Raw genomic sequence first — 24,698 nt, forward strand, 5'->3', positions numbered from 1 at the left:
CTTGCGGGCAGGGTCATCTCTCCTCCTGTACCAGTCTGACTCGTTTTTGTTCAAATTATTGTACTTGTTGTTTGCCATGTACCCCCTTTTAAAATCATGTAAAGCGCCATGGAATTAATGGCGCTATAATAAATAATAATACTGTTAGGACCCATGTCAGTGCTGAGAAGGAAGGAGAACTATTTGGCTTTTGGAGCATAGATTTTGGTAGAATAGTTTGTGGGTGACATTTGCGGAGCACTAAAAGGTGCCAGAACAGCAGAAAACTCCGAAAAGTGATCCCATTGTAGAAATCACACATCTCAATCAATTCATCGATGGCTGCAGTGACTATCATGTAACATCCACGCCAGGCTTTATTCTGGAGAATTGCAATTATGTCAGTTTAGTGCCCATACATTGTGCCCCCATATATTGTAGCGCCCCCATACATTTCTCCTAGTGACGCGCACCCCGTAAATTGTTAAGTGCTCTCCCCGCTATAATAATGCCATACATGTGGCTGCTTACTGCGGTTTACACGCACAGTGGGGCATTTGGATTTGGGAGCACAGAATTCACTGGACAGCGGAGAGTGAAGAATAAACGTGAGCTGAGCCTTATTTTGATTTTTTTGGAGGCAGAATGAAGAAATAGACAGCAGTACCAGAATAGTTTTTATTTTTGTGCAGTTCTCCGTGCAATACAAGTTATAAGGCAGATTTATTCTTCAGGTTGGTGCGATTACAGCGATACCAGATTTATATGTTATTTTGGGGGGGTTTTGCTGCTATTACACAGTAAAAATGCTTCTTTTTATAAAAAGTAGTTATTTTAGTTGCCATATTGTGAGAGCTGTAACTTTTTTATTTTTTGTTAAACAGAGCTGTATGATGGCTTATTTTTTGCTGGACGAGTTGCCGATTTTTTTGGTACCATTTTGGGGCACATAGTAATTTTTGATTGCTTTTCATTGAGATTTTTCAGACAGAATGAACAAAATTCAGCAATTCAGTTATTTTTTTTATTTTTTGCGCCGTTCACCGTGCGGAAAAAAAGAGGATAAGACCGATTTGTTCGCCAGGTCGGTACTATTACATTGATACCAGATTTATATATTTTTTTATGATTTGCTATTTTTACACACTAAAAACAGTATTTTATAAAAAAGAATTTGATTTTACATCGTCACATTCTGAGAGCTGTAGCTTTATTTTTTTGCCGAATGAGCCATATTATGGCTTGTTTTTGGGGAGTTTGCCGTTTTTATTTATATATTTTTTTTACATACATATTTTTGATCGCTTTTTATTCACTTTTTTGTGAGTCAGTATGATGAAAGAGCGTCATTTTTGGCATGTTTTTTATTTATTTTTTTACAGCGTTCGCCAAACGGAATAAATCACATGACAGTTTTATAGAACCTGTCGTTCCGGACGCGGTAATACCAATTATGTGTACCTTTTTAGTTTATTTTTGTTTTATCACAAACGCTGCATTTTGAGTGGCGAAATGGATTTTAGTGACTTGTGTGCACTTTTTTGTGTGTTTTTTTTTACATATTTTATTTCACTTTTTTTTACTTTTTCACTAAGTCCCACTGTGGGACATGTATAATTTTCAGTTTGATCGCTGGTCTCATACACTGCAGTACTCCTGTACTGCAGTGTATGAGACCTACCAGTGAGTCACTGACTCATTGACTGTGCCTATGAGACCCAGCTTATTGCTGGATCTCACAGGCCACCGTACCCTGGGATCATTACATGATAGATTTACACTGATACACTTATGCCTCAGCGACGCATTTTAATGGTGCTGAGGCATAAGTACCCTTAACTGCCGTCGTAAAAATGCATTACGGTGGTCGTTAAGGGGTTAAGACTAGTGCTGAGCGAGTATGTTCTATTAACCCTTTCGCCGAGTATGCTCGGGCCGAGCTCCGAGTATTTATAGCTGCTCGGTGATATGGTTGAATCGAACCCGTGTGTATGATTTGCGACTGTTTGACAGTTTTATTACATGAGAGGAATGTCTGTTTCTTACACATTCCTCACATGTAATAAAGCTGTCAAACAGTTGCAAATCATGCACACGGGAGCGATTTAACCTCATCACCGAGCAGCTGTAAATACTCGGAGCTCGGCCCGAGCATACTCGGAACAGAACATACTCGCTCAACACTAGTTAAGACTGATAGGATATCTGAAATATCCTCGAGTGTATTTCCCTCTCTCGAACCAGTCTTTCTATATTTGTTGACCTCTCCTGTGCCTTAACTATTAATGATAGCAGGTGTCCCGCACTTTCTTCTTCAATTAAATAATTTTGTTTAGTAAACATACGTTTCTAGTAGGATAGAGCCAATAAGTTATCTGCCATGTTTTTTTGGGGAACTTCCCACTGTATTTTATTTACATCAGACCCATTTTCTATGTACTGCGCCTGCTGTACCGTGACCTCTTGTTGTAATTTCAGAGATTTTTCTCTAGTTTTGGTTTTTATTTCTCTAATTTCTCTTATACAAATTCCCCTCACACAGGCCTTCATTGTGTCTCATACTGTATTATCCTGCGCTGATCCCTCATTGATCCTAAAAAATTCTAAAAGTCTGTCTGAAATTAAGCCCCTTATAGCCTACAACCAGTATGGATGCAGGCAACAAAAAGGCCTCCTTGCCTGGATACCCACCCCCATCTGTAGCCGTATCAACAGTGAAGCATGGTCTGAAAGATTTCTAGACAGAAATTCAACTGTTTTAATATATCTCAAAATGGCTTCATTCCCTATAGCCAAATCTATGCGGGATAACGACTGATAACTAGGTGAATAACATGAAAACTGCTTTACACCTGGATGACCCAAACGCCACAGATCCAGCATTCCTGTTTCCACCAATAAATAATGTAGAGCCGTTGATCTGGTATTTTGGGGTACATTACCTGAGTGATGTTTATCCCAGTGCGGATGTGGATATGCATTAAAATCTCCCACCACTAATACAGGATAATCCAGATTATTTTCTGTAAAGGAAAGGATTACTTTCAAAACCTCCAAGGAGTAAGGAGGAGGGATATACAATGCTACTATAATTATGTTTGTATTATAAACCACGCAAGCAATGCATACAGTGAAGGAAATAATTATTTGATCCCTTGCTGTTTTTGTAAGTTTGCCCACTGACAAAGACATGAACAGTCTATAATTTTAAGGGTAGGTTAATTTTAACATTGAGAGATAGAATATCCCCCCCAAAAAATCAAGAAAATCACATTGTATAAATTATTTGTATAAAGTATTTGATCCCTTACAAACCATTATGAGTTCTGGCTTCTACAGACCAGTTAGACGCTCCTAATCAACTCGTTATCTGCATTAAAGACAGCTGTCTTACAGGCTGTGTGCCCACGATGCGTTTGTTAAGCGTTTCCGCAGCGACAATTCTGCCGCGGAAACGCTTAAAAAACGCTTGGTAGAAGGTCTGCAATGTTCCCCAATGACAATCCGCATGTGCTGTGCACATGCTGCGGAAGTTTCCGCTGTGGATTATCATTCCGGAAAAAGCCGCAGCACTACCATTAATTTTGCGTAATCGCAGCGTTTTCGCTGTCATTGACCTGCATTGAATCCCTAAATATCCGCATGAATACATGTGCACATGCGGATATTCTGCGATTCAATGTGCGGATGGAACCCGGATCTGGAGAAGAGAAGAGGAGACTCTCCTCCAGACCCGGGTACCATAGTACCTGTAAAAAAAAAAAAAAAAATTTAAATAAAAAGTAAAATTATACTCACCTTCTGATCACCTGCGGTCTTCTCTCCGATGCGTCCTGGCTCCCCGGCGGCTCGAGATGGTGTAAAAGGACCTTCCATGACGTAATTTAGCCATGTGACAGGTCACGCGATCGCTGAAGGAGACCGGGGGCCATCTGAATGTGAGTATAATGTTTTTTTTTTTTACATTTTTATTCTTTTTTTAACTATTAACTTGGTCACACTATATAAATCCATACCGGTTGCATGGATTTATATAGTGTGACCAAGTTCTCAAGCACTTTTCCGAGTGATGCTAAAATCGCTTTGAAAAGCGCTTGACAACCCGCATGCAAAATCGCATGTGCAAAGCGCGTGACTTACGCTTGTCCCTGGTGGAAAAAATGCATGTAAAATCCACATGTGTTTTTTCTGCCAGGGAGATGCAGAAACGCTCAGGAAAAATCCAGAGCATTTCTGCATTGTGGGCACATAGCAACATAGTCACCTGTATAAAAGACTCCTGTCCACAGACTCAATTAATCAATCAATCAGACTCTAACGTCTACAACATGGGCAAGACCAAAGAGCTTTCTAAGGATGTCAGGGACAAGATCATAGAACTGCACAAAGCTGGAATGGGCTACAAAACCATAAGTAAGATGCTGGGTGAGAAGGAGACAACTGTTGGTGCAATAGTAAGAAAATAGAAGAAATACAAAATGATTGTCAATCGACTTCGATCTGAGGTACCGTGCAAAATCTCACCTCGTGGGGTATCCTTGATCATGAGGAAGGTGAGAGATCAGCCTAAAACAGCACGAGGGTAACTTGTTAATGATCTCAAGCCAGCTGGGACCACAATCACCAAGAAAACCATTGGTAACCCATTACGCCTTAAAAGTTTAAAATCCTGCAGTGCCCGCAAGGTCCTCCTGCTCAAGAAGGCATATGTGCAAGCCCGTGTGAAGTTTGCCAATGAACACTTGGATGATTCTGTGAGTTATTGGGAGAAGGTGCTGTGGTCAGATGAGACAAAATTTGAACTCTTTGGCATTAACTCAACTCTCCGTGTTTGGAGAAGAAGAAGGATGAGTACAACCCTAAGAACATCGTCCCAACCGTGAAGCATGGTGGAGGAAACATTATACTTTGGGGGTGCTTTTCGGCAAAGGGGACATGACGACCGCACCGTACTGAAGGGAAGATGGATGGGGTCATGTATCGCGAGATTTTGGCCAAAACCCTCATGCTCTCAGTAAGAGCATTGAAGATGGGACGTGGCTGGGTCTTCCAGCAAGACAATGACCCAAAACATACAGCCAAGGCAGCAAAGGACGGTTTCAAAAAGAAGCACAGTAAGGTCATGGAGTGACCTAGCCAGTCTCCAGACCTTAATCCCATAGCAAACTTATGGAGGGAGTTGAACCTCCGAGTTGCCAAGCGACAGCCTCAAAATCTTAATGATTTAGAGATGATCCGCAAAGAGGAGTGGACCAAAATTTCTCCTGACATGTCAGCACACCTCATCATCAACTACAAAAAACGTCTGACTGCTGTGCTTGCCAACAAGGGTTTTGCCACCAAGTATTAAGTGTTGTTTGTAAGAGGGATCAAATACTTATTTCTCACTGCAAAATGCAAAAAAAAAAATCTAATTTATACAATGTGATTTTCTTGATTTTTTTGGGATATTCTATCTCACAATGTTAAAATTAACCTACCCTTAAAATTATAGACTCTTCATGTCTTTGTCAGTGGGCAAAATTACAAAAACAGCAAGGGATCAAATAATTATTTCCTTCACTGTATGAATCTTCCATTTGCGTCAATTTTCGTCACCATCACTATAAATGGTACATTCCGATGTATTAAAACACTTACTCTTGTGATGAGTAAACTGAATTAAACCCCCTCCCCACCAATGCCCTCTTCATTAGATGTAATCTGTCATTTGTTATATGTGTTTCTTATATGCAGATTATACAAGGTTGGTATTGGCATAACCAATCGAACACTGCCCTCCTTTTTACCGCATCTCCCAGTCCCTTGACGTTCCAAGCCACGATGTTAAGTATATGCATCATTCTCAAATATATGATTTTTCTTGACAGCATATCCCCCGACTCAACTGTGCACTCCCATATATTATGACACTTTTACTAGCATTATTTGGACATTTTGGGGTTTCCCTGGTGCAAAAACCCCTTTTAACAACCATGTCCATCAACGAAGATTCAAAATAGATGACAGAGTCTTGACGCTCCACCGTTTCTGGCTCCCCCAAAATTCATAGGTTATTTCACTGTGACCTATTTTCAAGGTCATTCACCTTATTAAGAAGCATATTCATATTCTGTTTGTTTGTTTTGATCTCCTTCTGCATACCAGGAAAAGTGTCCTTCACCTATCCAACTCTTTTCTCCATCTCTCCACATCCTCTCATTAAATTTTTGCATATCTTGTCTGAAGTAAATAATGTCTTCTTTGATTTCACCAACTTGTAATCTGAGACCATCTATAGTGGAGCTGCAGCCGTGTATGGCTGTGTAAATTTCTCCAAGAGAGGACTCCTCTCCCGCCATGTCCATATCTCACGATACATACTCCCTCCTGGATATAGGCTCCCCATCCCCCAACTGCCGCCACAGGAATGGCACCGTTACCTCCTACTGCGTCTCCATATTGACCTCCTCATCCGATCCCTCCGGCTCCTGAGACATTGTGCGCCGTTAAGGGTGAGCGGGTAAGTTGTCCACCAGCCTGGCGGATTTACCAACTTAGTTGCCGCGATCTCCGCCATCCTGACACTGTCAGGGCTGTTGTGGGACGCTGCACTCTCCCTGTCCCTCTCCTTCCATGCTTTGCAGTGTGTCATCCTCACCACCGATTTACACCGGATCTTGCTCCCTCTGCTGTGGATTCCTTCCCCCAGGTCTGGGTCTGTTAGGGCACGGCGTACGCTGGGCTGATGGTGGTATATTGCCAGGATATTGAGATGGAGATCAGCTTCACACGTCCTTCTTACATGGCCGCTAGGACACACCACTGAAAGATCTGTATTGATACTTCTTCCTCCTGAATATTCTCCATAAGAGAATATTCTCTACTTTTTTGACCTGCAGTTTTGCTTCTTTCTACTGCGGAGCAAGTAACTCCCTGTCTGCTCTAAGAGAATTCTTAACAGGGGATCCTCTTCTGTTGCTGCATAATTCTTTGATAGGGTATATGAAAACGGTGTTTCTAAACTAGACTGTCCTTAATAAGAGATACTCTGTTGTAAACTCTGTGGCAAGGGTGGAGTCCTTTTTAGTGTCTAGAGCCAATTAGATGTTTATAACATAATTCGCAAGCCATACAAAATTACCAACTTAAAAATTAGCCTGCTATATTTGGTCAACATTTAATGAACTCACCCCTAAAGTGATGGCTGGAATTGCCTTTCTTTGGTGAGATGTGTGAAGTTAGGTGGCATTGATGATGTTGCTACTCGCAACTGCTTTTCTAGGTTTTTGTTGATCTTCTGAAGTTTTTAAAATAACTGCATGTCTCCTCAAAGTGGGAAATTCATCATTGCTCATGTAACATTTCTAGAACTCAAGCAGTGGGAAGTCTGTAGTATATACATCACATAGGATACACAGATACTCTGCTGTATACATCACATAGGATACATTGAGACTGTTGTATATACAGTTGTGCTCAAAAGTTTACATATCCCGGCAAAATTTTTCCTTTCATGGCCTTGTTTCAGAGAATATGAATTATAACAAAAAACTTTTTCTCCACTCATGGTTATGGGTTGAGTGAAGCCATTTATTGTCAAACTACTGTGTTTTCTCTTTTTAAATCTTAATAACGACCAAAAAACATCCAAATGACCCTGATCAAAAGTTCACGTACCCTGGTGATTTAGGCCTGATGACATGCACAGAATTTGACACAAATGGGTTTGAATAGTTACTAAAGGTAACATCCTCACCTGTGACCTGTTTGCTTGTAATCAGTGTGTGTACATAAAAGCTGAGTGAGTTTCTGGGATCCAGACAGACTCTTGCATCTTTCTTCCAGCCACTGACATTTCTGGATTGTGAGTCATGGAGAAAGCAAAAGAATTGTCAACGGATCTACGGGAAAAGGTAGTTGAACTGTATAACACAGGAAAGGGATACAAAAAAAATATCCAAGGAATTGATAATTGCAGTCAGCAGCGTTCAAACTGTGATTAACTAATGCAAAATCAGGGGCTCTGTAAAAACCAAAGCACTGTCAGGTAGACCAACAAGAATTTTGGCCACAACTGCCAGGAAAATTGTTCAGGATGCAAATAAAAACCCACAATAACATCAGCTGAAATTCAGGACTCTCTGAAAACTAGCGGTGTGGCTGTTTCAAGATGCACAATAAGGAGGCACTTGAAGAAAAATGGGCTGCATGGTCGAGTCGCCAGAAGAAAGCCATTACTGCGCTAATGCCACAAAGTATCCCGCCTACAATACGCCAAACATCACAGAGACAAGCCTCAAAACTACTGGAACAAGGTAATTTGGAGTGATGAGACTAAAATTTAACTTTTTGGCCACAGCCATAAACGTTACATTTGGAGAGAGGTCAACAAGGCCTATGATGAAAGGAACACCATTCCTACAGTAAAGCACGGAGGTGGATCACTGATATTTTGGGGATGTGTGAGCTACATGCACAGGAAACATGGTAAAAGTTGAAGGAAAGATGAATGTAGCACGTTTTCAGCAAATACTGGAGGCAAATTTGCACTCATCAGCCCGGAAGCTGCACATGGGACGTACTTGGACGTTCCAACATGACAACAATCAAAAACACAAGGCCAAGTCGACCTGTCATTGGCCACAGCAGAACAAAGTGAAGGTTCTGGAGTGGCCATCTCAGTCTCCTGACCTCAATATCATTGAGCCACTCTGGGGAGATCTCAAGCGCGCAGTTCATGCTAGACAACCCAGGAATTTACAGGAACTGGAGGCTTTTTGCCAAGAGGATAATGCTAATACACTGCTATGTATACCACAATTGATTGGATCGCAGCTTCAAGTCCCCTAAGGACTACTAAATCCAGTAAAAAAATTAAAAAAAAGTTTGAATCAACCAACTTCCCTTTTGTCCGATTAAGGCAATGTGCCCACGATGCGTTTTTCAAGCGTTTACGCTGCGGAATTTCCGCAGCGTAAATGCTTGGGAAACGCTTGGTAAACCTTCCCCCATCGTCTCCAATGCAATTCCACACTTTCAATGCCCATGCTGCGTATTTTTCCGCAGCGTTTATGCTGCGCTCAAAAATACGCAGCATGTCCATTAATTTTGCGGACACGCAGCGTAATCGCCGCCATTGACTAGCATTAGAACGCGCCAATTCCGCAAGACTGCATCTGTACTTGCGTAATTGGCGCGTTCTAATGTGCGGATGGTACCCAAGTCTGGAGGAGAGGAGACTCTCATCCAGACCTGGGCACCATAGAATCTGTAAAAAAAAGAATTTAAAATAAAAAATAAAGTTTATACTTACCTTCCGATGTCCTCCCGGTGTTTTGTCCACGCCATCCGGTCTCTTGCAATGTTCGCGCTGTTGTGAAGGACCTGCCATGACGTCACTGAGTCATGTGACCCATCGCATGACTCAATGACGTCACCGCAGGTCCTTCACACCACCGCAAGCAATGCAAGAGACCGGACGCAGCAGAGATGACACCGGAAGGTGAGTATAATCTTATTTTTTTATTTTTTACCATTCTTATTCTTTTTTTTAACTATTAATTGGTCACACTATATAAATCCATGCCACTTGCATGGATTTATATAGTGAGACCAACTTGTCAAGCACTTTTCCAAGTGATGCTAAAATCGCTTGGAAAACTGCTTGAAAAACGCATGTAAAAATGCTTCTCTCTGGCAGAAAAAACGCATGTAAATCTGCATGCGTTTTTTTCTGCCAGAGAGAGGCAAAAACGCTCTGCATGAAATCTGCTACGTGGGCACATAGCCTAAAAGTAAAAAATGAAAAAAAAAAACAAAACACATAGAATCATAGAATGGTAGAGTTGGAAGGGACCTCCTGGGTCATCTGGTCCAACCCCCTGCTCAAAGCAGGATTCACTAGATCATCTCAGACAGATGTCTGTCCAGCCTCTGTTTGAAGACGTCCATTGAAGGGGAACTCACCACCTCTCGTGGCAGCCTGTTCCACTCATTAATCACCCTAACTGTCAAAAAGTTTTTTCTAATATCTAATCTGTGTCTCCTCCCATTTAGTTTCATCCCATTGCTTCTAGTCTTTCCTTGTGCAAATGAGAATAAAGATGATCCTTCTACAATGTGACAGCCCTTGACATATTTGTAGACAGCTATTAAGTCTCCTCTCAGTCTTCTTTTTTGCAAGCTAAACATTCCCAAATCCTGCAACCGTTCCTCATAGGACATGGTTTGCAGACCAGTCACCATTCTGGTCGCTCTTCTCTGAACTTGCTCCAGTTTGTCTATGTCTTTTTTAAAATGTGGTGCCCAAAACTGTACACAGTATTCCAGATGAGGTCTGACCAAAGAGGAGTAAAGACCGATAATGACTTCACGTGATCTAGACTGTATGCTTCTGTTAATACATCCCAGAATTGTATTTGCCTTTTTTGCTGCTGCATCACACTGTTGACTCATGTTCAGTCTATGATCTATTAGTATACCCAAGTCTTTTTCACATGTACTGTTGCTTAGCTCTATTCCTCCCATTCTGTATATGCTTTTTTCATTTTTATTGCCCAGATGTAGTACTTTGCATTTTTCCCTGTTAAAAACCATTCTGTTGGTTGCTGCCCACTGCTCCAGTTTATTTAGGTCTTTTTGAATCCTCTCTCTCTCTTCTCTAGTATTAGCTATCCCTCCTAGCTTTGTGTCATCAGCAAATTTAATCAGTTTGACCTCAATTCCTTCATCTAAATCATTGATAAAGATGTTGAACAATACAGGTCCCAGGACGGAGCCCTGTGGTACCCCACTTGAGACATTCATCCAGCTGGATGTGAAGCCATTTATAACCACCCTTTGAGTCCGATCACTAAGCCAGTTATGAATCCACCTAACAGTTGCCTGGTCCATTGCATACTTGGTCATTTTTTCAATAAGGATGGTGTGAGATACTTTGTCAAATGCTTTGCTGAAGTCAAGATATACTATATCTACAGCATTTCCCTGATCCACCCAGTCAGTGATTCTGTCATAGAAGGAAATTAAGTTAGTCTGACATGACTTGTTAGTTACAAACCCATGCTGACTCTGCTTAATCACTTCATTCTTATCCATGTACTTACATACATGTTGTTTAATAATATTTGGTATCGCTGGGTTCCTAAAAGTCCGATTGATGAAAATATAAAATAAATTAATCTGATTGGTAAGCGGCATAAGGAAAAAGATATCAAAACTACAGAATTACTTTTATTGGTCACCGTAACGTTGCAATAAAATGCAATATGAGGCGATCAAAACATCGTATCTACGGCAACGTTCTATCAATAAAAATCTCAGCTCAGGGCAGAAAAAAATAAGCCCTCACACAGCTCCATACTCCAAAAAATTAAAACGTTAGAGATCTTTGAAAATGGCAACAAAATTTTCTTACAAATTTCCAATTTTTTTTCACCACTTAAATAAAATAACCTATACATGTTTGGATTCTGCGTACTCATACTAACCTGGAGAATCATATTGCCAGGTCAGTTTTACCATATAGGGAACATGGTCAATAAAAAAAAATTCTTTGTGAAATGGAACTTTTTTGCAATTTCAACGCACTTGGAATTTTTTTTTACCATTTTCCAGTACATTATGTAGTAAATTGAATAGTGTAATTCAAAAGTACAACTCATCCTGCAAAAAACAATCCTTTATACGGCTATATTGACAGAAAGATAAAAAAAAGTTATGGCTCTTGGAAGAAGGGAATGAAAAAATGGAAAATGGCCATTGCATTAAGGAGTTAAAGTGCAGACTCTCAGCTTTAAGTTGAGAGTATTCACATCCTAATTGGAGTAAGGGTTTAGGAATTACAACTCTTTAATAGAGATGAGCGAACATGTTCGAAAAACATTTGCCAATTTAAAAATTTGGCACAAACGTTGCACATTCAGATTAATGGTCGGACACTCAAGCATTTTTACTTAAAATCAGCAAAAATCAGTGCGGGAAATTATTGCGTTTCCACTACAGTATTTTATCACTTTGGCTAGGATAGTGGTGCTGTATGATGCTCGGGGGGGCGGGGGGGATGTGTTTGATGAGGGAAGGGAGTGGGGAGATGTCAGAGGAGCGGCGTGCTTGTAATCTAATTTTTTTTCCCCTAACTTTATGTGTGCAAATTGTGGCTAGCCAATCAGGGTGCAGGAACCATCCACAATGTCCAAACACAAGGCCTTGCGCCATTGGCTGCTGAAATCACATGTCCCTCTCTATATGAAGAACGGACATGTTCTTTTAGCACCATTTTGTTACTATAACAGATCAGAGAGGCTGCTCCTGGTCTGCTCCTGGATACTGAGCGATTTTAGATAGTTAGCTAGGCGGTTGCTTCTAAGTCAGATAGTTTAGATAGATAATGTCCTGTGTGACTGTGAAATCAACCTTCCAGCAGATTTTTTTGTGCCATTAGTGAGGTCCCAGACAAAGACAGTAGGGCACATTTCAGCATAGAACTCTGTTGTGCACTGCTTCTATTGTGCTCCATGCACAAGTACACCTTTAAAAATGTAATTTTGCTGTTACTAACGTGATACAGCACGCCACATCTCAGCTTGTCATTTTGTGGCAGTGAAATTCAGCTGTATGCAGATCTCGTTCAGAGCAAAAAAAAATAATTTCTGCTACTAACGTGATACAGCAGACCAGATCTCAGTTTGAAATTGTTTGGAGCATATATTCTATTTAATACAGGCCTTATCCACAGTAAAATAAAAATCTTCTGTTACTAACGTGATACAGCAGGGGAGATCTCAGTTTGAAATTGCTTGGAGCATATATTCTATATTATACAGGTCTCATCCACCGTCAAAAATCTAATTTTTTGTTGCTAATAGCGTGTTCCAACCACACTATCTGAGCAACATGAGTGGGAAAAAGTGAGGTTGTGTTGGAAGGGGGAATAGGCTTGGTGTTCAAGGTATACATGGGGTAGGTGGTAATCTTAGTGAAAGCGCTAGTGAACCAACACTGTCATGTCCTATCCAAACACAACTGACAACTTCTGTTACTGGACGGGCTACTCCACTCCCTTTCTTTGGCAGCCGCACACAGTACGCCTTGTAGATGAGGACCAGAAAGAGCATGTGGATGGCAAGCACTACATCAAGTGGCCTCTCCTCCTCTTCCTCCACCTCAACATCACACACAGTACAGTCCTCAGAGTTGGCACCCCAATTACCCTTGTTTCCTCCTGCGCTACAACTCTCCAACCGCCCAACTAACTGTAGGGAACCACAGATGGGTGAGTCTGCAGAGCTGTTCACACATTCTGTGCCATGGGCATCAGAGGTCTGCTCCAAAGATTTACAGGGAAGCATCTGCACCAATGCCCAAATTTCTTTTAGGCAGGACGAAGTAGGGTCAGAGCAGAATCCTGACCCTCATCACCAGATGTTAACCCCCGAGGGGAGGTGATCCTGATGAGACTCAGATACCTGAAGATCACGCGGACTGTACTGTGCTGTCAGGGCAGGAAGAGAAGGAGGGTGACTCTCAGGGCGAGGAATGGGAGAACAGAGAGGATGAAGATGAGGTTGTAGATCCCACTTGGTGAGAACCCAGAGGCACACAGCTGAGTAGGTCATCTGAGGAGGAAGAGGAGGAGGTTACGTTATGCCCTATGGCACAGACCGGAGTGATGCAACCACGAAGAGCACTGCATCCTTCACGGGTCACGGTCACGCGTCTGCAGCTCGCAGGGGTAGCAAGGGTTGCCTAGTCTGGGCCTTTTTGACACCATAAAGGATGAGCCAACTCACGTTATCTGCCAACTTTGCAAAAAAAAAAACTCAGTATGGGGAAAAAGTGCAATAACTTGACTACTACATGCATAAACCCTCACATGTGCAATCAACATGCATTGCTCTGGCAATCTCACTGCAATAAAATGCGGACCTCACCAACTATCAGTTGCCCCATCAACCACATCTGCTGCTTCTTCCTCCTCCTCTGTTACCGTGCCAAGTGTTGCCGAGCAGGTCTTCGACCGCAGAACCTCCACTTGTTTACCCACTCCATTCAGGCTGAGTGAGAGCCCGTCAGCTGTAATGGAAGTGAACATGCTTGTTGTTTTTGACCAATCTCAGACACTGAGCACACCACATCTTTCTCAATCCACCGTTACATCTGCACCTCACTCACAGTCCAGCAGTTTGTCCTGTTCACCCTACTCCGCCCTCTTTTAGCACTGCAGCAAGCCCTCGGTCCCGCAGTTGTGGTCACATAAAAGATTGTTTCCTCCTACACATGACAAGAGGTTGAACTCCACCATCTCCAATCTGTTGGACACGGAAATGCTGCCTTTCCGCCTGGTAGATACAGACGGTTTCTGAAAGCTGATGGCAGTCATAGTCTCCCAGTACCAGTTGCCCAGTCGCCATTACTTCTATAAGAAAACTTTGCCTGCACTACACCAGCATGTCAGACAACATCACCCATTCCTTGACTAAATCTATGTCTGCCAGGGTGCATTTCACCACAGACACCTGGATGTGTAAGCATGGCCAGGGGCGTTACATCTTGCTGACTGGGCAGTGGGTGACTCTTGTGGCTGTGGTGGCAGGCGGGGAAGGAGCTGCTCCACAAGTCTTAGAATCCCCAAGGCTTGCAGGACAAACCTCTGTATTTCACACTTTCTCCACTGCTTATGCCACCTCCACCTCCTCTAGGGTCTCCACCTGTGCCCTCAATCTATGCCTTAATGAGACACGCGTTCCAACAGTGCAGAGCGAATCTCTACCACCTCCGTACTGCACAGCCAGGGTTCACTGCAATCAGGCAGTGTTAAAAATTAATATGCCTTGGAGATCGCAGTCATACAGCTGAAGAGTTGTGGACAGCTATCCAGGCCAAGTTTGAGCAATGGCTTTCTCCGCCGAACCTGGAGCCAGGTAAGGCTGCGTGCCATAACGGTGCAAACCTGGTAGCGGCCCTACGCCGAGGGAAGCTCACACACGTGCCTTGTATGACTCAACCTGGTGGTCCAGCGATTTCTCTGCCATTATCCTGGCCTGTATGCGCTGCTGCAGAAAGCACGGGAGCTGTGTGCTTACTTTCGCCGTTCGCACCCCTCAGGTCGATGCAGAGGTCTTTATCCATGTCAGTTAACCGGTTGATATGGGATGTACTGACATGGTGGAATTCCACTCTGCTCATGTTGCGGCAGCAGCAACGAGCCCTGACGCAGTATGTCATGTTGTATAGCCTGGGCCAACGCAGTACGGACATGGGGCATATCACGTTTATGGAGTGGGCACAGATTAAGGACCTCTGCACAGTTTAGAAATGGCTACTAAGATGGTTAGCGCCAGGGCTGTGGAATCGGAGTCGTGGAGTCGGAGCCCATTTTGGTGGAGTCGGTATAAAATGGATCAACTCCGACTCCTAAAATATATAATAAATTGGGTACAGTAGTTCAATGCAGTTTGTGGGGAATATTTTTTAGAAGAATTTTGGAAAGTTATTAAATCTCCTATAAATGTCTGTCCTATTCCTGATCTAAGTGTCTAGACTTTTAGCTGAAATGAATCTGTGCTACAGTAAATTTATCACTTAAACATGAGCCATCTATGAGGGAGTCGGCGTTGGAATCAGTGTCATGGAAATTGAGGAGTCGGAAGTTTGGCTTACCATCATCAGCATCACTATTCCAGTCATCTACATGCTGGAGCAGAATTTGGATAGCCTGCGGGAAGAGGTGGTGGTCCCAGAGGAAGAGGAAGAAGCAGAGGAGGATGCGGAAGGGATAACAATATCTCAAAGTTCCAGACTGTTGTCACACAGGCTGGTGCCAAGGGAGGGTGGATTGCAGTGATCGAGGGGGGTCTGGTGATACCAGACAAACTGTTAGTGAAGGTGCAGGAGCCAAGGAACAAATGGAGGAGGAAGAGGTGATGGGAAAGCAACAGTCAGGAGATGAAGAGGATAATTATCCCCGCTCTGTTGTTCGTGGTTGGTGGGAGTGGACGGAGTAAACAAGCATCAGTGTTACCCAGACACCAACATAGCATGGGCTTGGACCTCATGGAGGAGCCCGACATATGAGTGCCTTCTTTCTGCACTATCTGCAACATGATCCCTGTATAGTTAGGATTCGAAATAGTGCTGACTACTGGGTTGCCACTCTGTTAGATCCACGTTATAACAGTAAATTTTGTCAGATACTTCCCGCCCTGGAAAGGGAACCGCGAATGCTGGAGTATAGAAACACGCTTCTACACAACTTTAAGAGAGGTTTTCCCCAAGGCTTACAGTGTGCATCACAGCTCTAGACTACCAACCTCCGGAATGTCAGTTCGTCAACGCCAAAACATTTTCAGCAGCAGTGTAAATGGCAGAAGCTTTTTCTGTGAGTCCTTTCACACATTTTTTAGACCTGCTCGTGCACCAGTACAACAGAGTACAAATCTGTCACGTGGTGAACAACTGGAGAGGATGTTGCAGGAGTATCTAGATCTCAATGTGACATGCAGAAGCAACACAAGCTCATGAGACAGGAAGTGTTGTGCTCCAGAATCATCCAGCAACTAGAGGGGTTAACACAGTCACAGGAGAAGTGGAGTGTTTTAGCAGAGCCCCAGGGGGATTGTGGGGAAGTTGTTTACTGTCTGGCTGGAGCCGAAAAGAAAGGTGGTGTGTGTGTGTTCTGTATCTCACCGAAGCTCCCCTGCAAGTGAAAAGGATTCAAGTCAGGAGTGTAGCTAAGCACAGGTCAGGTAGAGTTCCTGAACTAGCAGTGCAGAGTATTGTCAGGCAGAAAGATAAGGACTGGAAGAAATGGTGTCACAGGGATCATCTCCCTCAGTAAACCCTCCCACCCTCCTCCATCTCACTGTGCTGTAAAGAATGCTGTGTTCATTAATGTGCCTTTTCATTAGAACTGTGCTGTCCTGTACTACTGGGAAGACCATGAACTGCTGTGCTGCTAAGGAAACTGTACTGTTTGTCACTGGAGTCTGTTGCTCATAAGACACTGTGCGGCTTCTTATTAAATGCTACTGTTCTACCGTTTATGAGGACTCCTGTCAAGTGTGTCTGGTCAGCAAGTGAAACAACCTACGTGTCTGTGCCTGAAGGTCAATACCCCTGTGTGCCTGAGAGAAGCTGCAGCACATGGTCTATGGTGGTCACCCTGAGTAACGGTTCCCCCAGGATTCCAAAGAATTCATGTAACCTGTCTCGCCCCTATCTGAACATAGTGGCGTGTGTGTAACATCAATACAATCAGGGAGGGTTTGGAGCCTTTTACATTTTGATCTTCAGAAATGGAAGAGTGGCCTGAGCTCTCCTGTCATGCCTTGGAGGTTTTATCATGCCTGGCAGCCAGCGTTCTCTCAGAACATGTCTTCAGTGCTGCTGGATGGTGTCCTGACAGATCAGCGCAGCCAGCTGTCCCCTGAAAGTGCAGACCACCTAACTTTCATCAAGATGAACAAGTCATGGATCTCCAAGGACTTTTGCACCCCAATCGCAGACTGTACAGACTAGGCGATGTTGTAGTTTTTAGTGTGCTGCATTGATCTCGCGTAATTGCAGTCTGTGATATCTTTAGCGTGGCTTCTGTGCCTGCTGTTGTTGCTGCTGCAGATGTTAACAATCATTTTTGGAAATGTGAAGACTCATAGTTAGGTCTCCATATGCTGGGTTGGCTATAGTTGAAAATGTGTCAGTCCTAATTATACTATTTCTACTCTACTGAAATTCATGCCACTTTGGTGGTGTCTGCCCATAATTTGGGGAAACATGAAGTCTCCTGGTTGGGTCTCCATCTACTGGGTTGGCTGTAGTGGAAGATGTGTTGGTTCTAATTATACTATTTCTACTGTACTAAAATTGATGCCACTTCGGTGGTGTCAGCCCCTAATTTTTGGAAATGGTGAGACTCCTGGTTGGGTCTCCATCTGCTGGGTTGGCTGTAGTGGAAGAGTTGTCGGTCCCCATTATACTAGCTCTACTCTACTGAAATTGATACCACTTCGGTGGTTTCAGCCCCTAATTTTTGGAAATGGTGAGACTCCTGGTTGGGTCTCCATCTGCTGGGTTGGCTGTAGTGGAAGAGGTGTCGGTTCCCATTATACTAGTTCTACTCTACTGAAATTGATGCCACTTTGGCTGTGTCAGACCCTAATTTTTGGAAATGTGCAGACTCCTGGTTCGGTCTCCATCTGCTGGGTTGGCTGTAGTGGAAGAGGCGTCGGTCCTAATTATATGATTTTTACTCTACTGAAATTGATGCCACTTTGGTGGTGTCTGCCAGTAATTTTGGAAAATGTGCAAACTCCTGGTTGGGTCTCCATCTGCTGGGTTGGCTGTAGTGGAAGAGGTGTCGTCCCCATTATACTAGTTTTGCTCTGCTGAAATTTATGCCACTTCAGTGGTTTCAGCCCCTAATTTTTGGAAATGTGAACACTCCTGGTTGGGTCTCCATCTGCAGGGTTGGCTGTAGTGGAAGAGGTGTCGGTCCTAATTATACGATTGCTACTCTACTAAAATTGATGCCATTTTGGTGGTGTTAGCCCTTAATTTTTGAAAATGGGGAGACTTTTGGTTAGGTATCCATCTGCTGGGTTGGCTGTAGTGGAAGAGGTTTCGGTCCTCATTTTAATATTTCTACTCTGGTGAAATTGATGACACTTTGGTGGTGTCAGCCCCTAATTTTTGGAAATGGGTAGACTCCTGGTTGGGTCTTCTTCATGTGTGTTGCCTGTAGCAGGCCTCCCTGACCGGCAGGCCTCCACTTACTTTCAGTCAACTACCCGTGTTACTAGCCTTACATTTTTGTGCCAATACTAATCTATGAAACTGATTTTTCTGTGATCTAAGTGTGTCTGAGCATAAAACCAGGTTGAGCTGTTGCATGTGGTATCAGTGTTCTCAGCACTACAGGCCTACACCGATCTCTCATCCACCTCGTCTTAATTTGAAGTTCAATTCAAAGATGTAAATGCTAGTCCAGGCCCTGATACCTCATGCATGGCCCATGGCTGATTGCTGCTGTATCATTATAAAATTTGTTCTGTGGGTCAATTGATGCCACTTTCCTAGTGTCTGCCCCTAATTTGATCTGTTTTGGCAGCTTTTGGGCCCATTTGAAGTTGTTGTGTATGTGTTTGGTGTTGCCTCCCATTGAAGACAATGGGGTTTGGTACATTTGGCGAATTATCCTGCAAACATTGGGAAGTTTGCCGAACTGGAACGAATCGAACATTGAAAGGTTCGCTCATCTCTACTCTTTAATATGTAGCTGCCTGTTTTTAAAGGGACCAAAAGTTAGTACAAAGTTTGAAAAAATTGGACAATTATCTCAAAAGTTGTTTCATGGGTTGCATGGGCTATTCCCTTGTTAATCCATCAACAGTTAAGCAAGTAAAAGGTCTGGAGCTGATTCTAGCTCTGGCATTTGCAGTTGGAAGCTGTTGCTGTGAACCCACAACATGTGGACAAAGGAGCTCTGAATGCATCATTATTAGTGTAACATACCTGGTGGTGTCCTTGCATAGTGGTCCATCTCCCACTGTGCAAGAGCGCGCACTTGATTTCCAGTCCAGACTATCACTCTGGCTTTCCTCCATGCTGTCTGCTTGCCTCTGTTTCTTCTGCTTAAGGGCAGCGCCCGATCACTTTCTGCTTCTTGTAGCTGCTGCGGGCACACCCCTTGTGCATCCTCAGCCTATTGCTGTCTGTCACATGGTATTTAACCCAGCTCTTTCCTGGCATCCTTGCCTGAGCATTGTGTTCTGTCAGTTGGCTTCTGGTCGCTGACGTGCCAGGTCCTGTCTATGTTTCCTGCCTTGCGGTATCAGTTCCCGTGTCTGAACTGAGTCCTGTCTGTGTTCTCTTGCCTGCTGCCTTTCCTGGAGGCTGTATTTCCAGGCCCGTGTGAACACGCTCTTTGCCTGTTCATCTCTCCCTCTGGGGGCCGCATACCCAGACTCGCTCCTGTATCTCGCTTCAGTAACAGTTCCTGTCTGAATTGTCTCCTAACCTGCTTCCTGTTTTTCTCTGTGTCCGTATCTTCCCTTTCTTCTGCTTTGTCTGAACCAGCACTTGGCTTTACCTTGGCTCGTTCCTGTATTTGTCGCAGTGACAGTTCCTGTCTGAACTGTCTCCTAACCTGTCTCCTGTTTTTCTCTATGTCCGTACCTTCCCTTTTTCTGCAGAGTCTGAACCTGCACCTAACTCCTTCTTGTTGTCACTGTACTTCTGTTTGTGAGTTTAGAGTTCACTCGCTACTTCATTGCAAGTATCGATTGTGTATCTGGTTCTGCCTTTCCCTTCCTGTCTGTTCCGTGTGAACAGAGCCCTGTCCCTTCTGCTGTACCTTGCTCACCGCTCCGGCGGTTCTAGCCTGCTCTGCCTTGCTCACCGCTCCGGCGGTTCTAGCCTGCTCTGCCTTGCTCACTGCTCCGGCGGTTCTAGCCTGCTCTGCCTTGCTCACCGCTCTTGCGGTTTCCGCTCTGCTCTGCCTTGCTCACCGCTCTTGCGGTTTCCGCTCTGCTCTGCCTTGCTCACCGCTCTTGCGGTTTCCGCTCTGCTCTGCCTTGCTCACTGCTCCGGCAGTCTCGCTCTGCTCTGTCCCTTTGCTCGCTGCTCCGGCAGTCTCGCTCTGCTCTGTCCCTTTGCTCGCTGCTCCGGCAGTCTCGCTCTGCTCTGACCCTTTGCTCGCTGCTCCGGCAGTCTCGCTCTGCTCTGACCCTTTGCTCGCTGCTCCGGCAGTCTCGCTCTGCTCTGACCCTTTGCTCGCTGCTCCGGCAGTCTCGCTCTGCTCTGACCCTTTGCTCGCTGCTCCGGCAGTCTCGCTCTGCTCTGACCCTTTGCTCGCTGCTCCGGCAGTCTCGCTCTGCTCTGACCCTTTGCTCGCTGCTCCGGCAGTCTCGCTCTGCTCTGACCCTTTGCTCGCTGCTCCGGCAGTCTCGCTCTGCTCTGACCCTTTGCTCGCTGCTTCGGCAGTCTCGTCCTGCTCTGACCCTTTGCTCGCTGCTTCGGCAGTCTCGTCCTGCTCCTCTCTCGCTCACCGCTCCAGGCGGCCTTGTCCTGCTCTTCTCTCGCTCACCGCTCCAGGCGGTCTCGTCTTGTTCTGCTCTTGCTCGCCGCTCTGGGCGGCCTCACTCTGCTGTGTTTGTCCACCTCATCTGCGGTTCTGTTCCTGAGTCCCAGTCTGTACTGGGTCCTATCCACTCGGTGCTCCAATCTGTCATACCTGCCAGTACCTCCCTGCCTGCATACCAGTCGTGCTTACCAGCATCCGTCAGTCTGCATACCAGCCGTGTCTGCCTATACCCAGCAGTCTGTGTGCCAGCCTAACTTGCCTGTTCCTGTATTCCCCTGTGTGGGTCAACAGCCGTGTCCAGGGTCTGTCCTGGAGTAGCACCTGGTCCCTCTGCTCGGTTCCTCCTTGGTGCACTGGCATCGTATGCCGTCGTGCGACCCTGGTCGGATCGGGTGGATACTTAGTTACTCCCCTCCAGGCATTCACTCACTGCACTCAGCCCGGGCGTGTGCATTACAATTAGGCTGAAAAAAAAAGAAGAAATCCATCAGAGATAGTAGAAATGTTAGGAATAGCCAAATCAACAGTTTGGTACATTCTACAAATAAAGAGCGCACTGGTGAACTTGGGGATTCAAGAAAGCCTGGACATTCACGGAAGACAACAGTTCCCGGAGAAGTCTACCATAAAGAGAAGACTTAATGAGAGCAAATACAGAGGGTACACAGCAACCATTATTCAGCCTTAAAAAAAGGCCAGGTTATACTTTGCCAAAAAATATGTCAAAAAAGCCAGTTCGGCGCAGGAAAAGCATTCTTTAGACAGATGAAACTAAGATCACCCTGGGAAGAAGAAAATATGGAGAAGGCGTGGAAGGGCTCAGGGGTGTTACACCCTCTGTAACACATGGTGGAGGCAGTGTTATGGCATGGGCATGCATGGATTCCAATGGCAATCGATCACTAGTGTTTACTATGTGACTGAAGACAGAAGCAGCCAGGTGAATTCTGAAGTGTACAGATGAACAAGGACCCAAAATATACTGCAAAAGCAAATCAGGAGTTTTTTAAGGCAAAGTGGAATATTTTTCAATTGCATATTCAATTGCCAGATCTCAACCCCATCAAGCATACATTTCACATGCTTAAGAAAAAACGTAAGGCTGAAAGACCCACAAACAAGCAACAACTGAAATCAACTGCAGTAAAGGCCTGGTAAAGCATGGCAAAGACAGAAATTCAGTGTTTGGTGACACCCATGACTTCCAGTCTTCAGACAGTCATTGCCTCCAAAGAATTCACTGCAAAGTATTAAAAGGTAAAGTATTTATGGTAAAGTTCATTTGTCCAATTACTTTTGAGCCCCTGAAATGAGGAGGCTTTGTAGAAAAATGGTTGTAATTCCTAAAGGATATTTTTGTTCACGCCCTTTAATTAAACCTGAAAGTCTCCACTTCAATTGCATCTCAGTTGTTTCATTTTAAATAAAAAATAGTGGCATACAGAGCCCAAATCATGAAGATTTGGTCACTGTCCAAATATCTCTGGACCTAACTGTAAGTGGCACTGAAACTACTGTATATACATTCCATAGGAGACTCCTACTGCTTTATGTACCTCATATAGGATAAACTGAGACTGCGGTAGGCATCACATAGGAAACACTGAGGCTGACATATATATATATATCACATAGGCACTGTGCAAATGGAGAATACATCCCATAGGAAAGAGTGAGACTGCTGCATACATACCATTGGAGACACTGCGACTGGTGCATATATCTGATAGGATTCATGCAAAGTGCGCTAACTCTGCCACAAAGAACATCCTGGCGCTAGCGCTGACCAGCATCAAGACGTAATCCATAGTTGCATGCACCATGGCGTTCATTGGTCAATGCTGCATGCATGCCCTCTGCAAAAAAATTAGTTGGTAACAAGAAAAACAGAGCCAGTGGCCCAAGCACTATAGCACATTGGGAATCTGTGTGATGGCCAGATTAAATGACATTTGCAGCCTGTGGGCCGGGGGTCCCTGCATTAGCAACTTTATTTTAATATTTTTTCATGTTTTTCACCTATTTTTCATTTGTGCCTTATTCTTATTTTAATGCGTGCTATTTTAAAGTCTATTGTATGTGTTCATCGTTTTTTTTTTTATGTTCGCAGGATTTATAGTTTCCCAATGTTTCCCTCTGATTATCAATTGTGACTTTTTAAAACGTTACAAAATTTGGTCACAAATGTTCTCCAGTTACCCCTAGAGTGATTCTATATACTCCTAAAATGTTTGTTCAAATTTTAAAGTAAGGTTAAAATAAAAAATGTTAAAGTAGAAAATAAACAGTGTTATTGATTGTGTGGAAAATTCAAAAACCACATGCTCCAACTTGAAAAAATTATCACAAAAACCACCAGCGAATAACCACAAGACAAAAAGAGTAACTTATAAAAACCCAAATGATGTATCTAGCTCGATAAGTCTTAATTATACTTTAGTGTAAATAATTGTATTGAATGAACACTCATTTTCCTCCTAAGGCTATGTGCACACGATGCAGAAATGAAGCAGAAAATTTCTGCATCATTTCTGCATCTCCCTGGCAGAAAAAACGCATGCAGATTGTGCATGCGTTTTTCCTGCAGAATACATGCGGATCCACATGCAGATTGACATGCGTTTCCGCATGCAGATTGACAAGCGCTTTCCAGGCGATTTTAGCATCACCTGGAAAGTGCTTGACAACTAGGTCACACTGTATAAATCCATGCAAACAGCATGGATTTATATAGTGTGACCCGAGAGAGTGTATATACTTACCTCTGATGGCCCGCGCTGTCCTGCTTTACAAAGTTCCCGGCTGCCGGCAACTTTGAATTGAAAGACCTGCCGACGTCAGCGTCACGTGACCCGTCACATGACTCTGACGTCACCGCAGGTCCTACAACTCACTGCAAGTGCCGGGAACCAAGCGGGAGCGCTGCGCGGGCCGCCAGAAGGTAAGAATACATTTATTTTTTATTTTATTCTTTTTTTTTTCAGCTTTTTTAATGGTACCTGGGTGTGGATGAGACTCTCCTCTCCTCCACACCCGGGTACCATCCGCATATTAGAACGCGCCAATAACGCAAGTACAAATGCTGTCTTGCGGAATTGGCGCGTTCTAATGCAAGTCAATGGCGGCGAAATCGCCGCATTTCCGCAAAATTAATTGACATGCTGCGGATTTTTGACCGCAGCGTTAACGCTGCGGAAAAATCCGCATCATGGGCACAGCACATGCGGATTTCCATTGGGGAACATTGCTTCCCTTCTACCATGCGTTTTTCATGCGTTTCCGCGGCGTTTACGCAACTGCAAAAACGCCGCGGAAACGCATGAAATACGCATCGTGTGAACTCAGCCTAAGAGTCCCAACAAGATGTAGTGTAATATAAATGCCAGATACCTCTTTCTGTTTTATTTGGTGATAAAGGTCTTTGTCTTTTTTTCAAATTTCAATTAGAGTGCAAATGATTTGGTTGACCTACTGTAAACTTGCATTTATCCCCTATGTCCCTTCAACTGCTCCCCCGATCCATAGCTCCTTTCCATCCCTTCCCTAATTAACCTTTTTGTTCTTGTTTCTTTGTTGATTTTAAACCTTTGTGTGTATTGTATTCCCCTCCCTATATCAAAAAACAATAAAGATAAATTGATAATAATTGTATTGAATT

At 43.9% G+C, this 24,698-nt stretch overlaps 1 protein-coding gene across 3 annotated transcripts in view; it reads left to right on the plus strand.

Annotated features, from left to right (window-relative positions):
• The window catches only part of SLC29A4 (solute carrier family 29 member 4), a 524,342-nt gene that overhangs the window by 440,593 nt on the left and 59,051 nt on the right, over nt 1-24,698 (plus strand). The window lies entirely within an intron of this gene.

The sequence above is a fragment of the Phyllobates terribilis genome, unplaced genomic scaffold (assembly GCF_046119375.1).
Source record: "Phyllobates terribilis strain yellow unplaced genomic scaffold, ASM4611937v1 Scaffold_9__5_contigs__length_417890890, whole genome shotgun sequence".
Lineage (NCBI taxonomy): Eukaryota > Metazoa > Chordata > Amphibia > Anura > Dendrobatidae > Phyllobates > Phyllobates terribilis.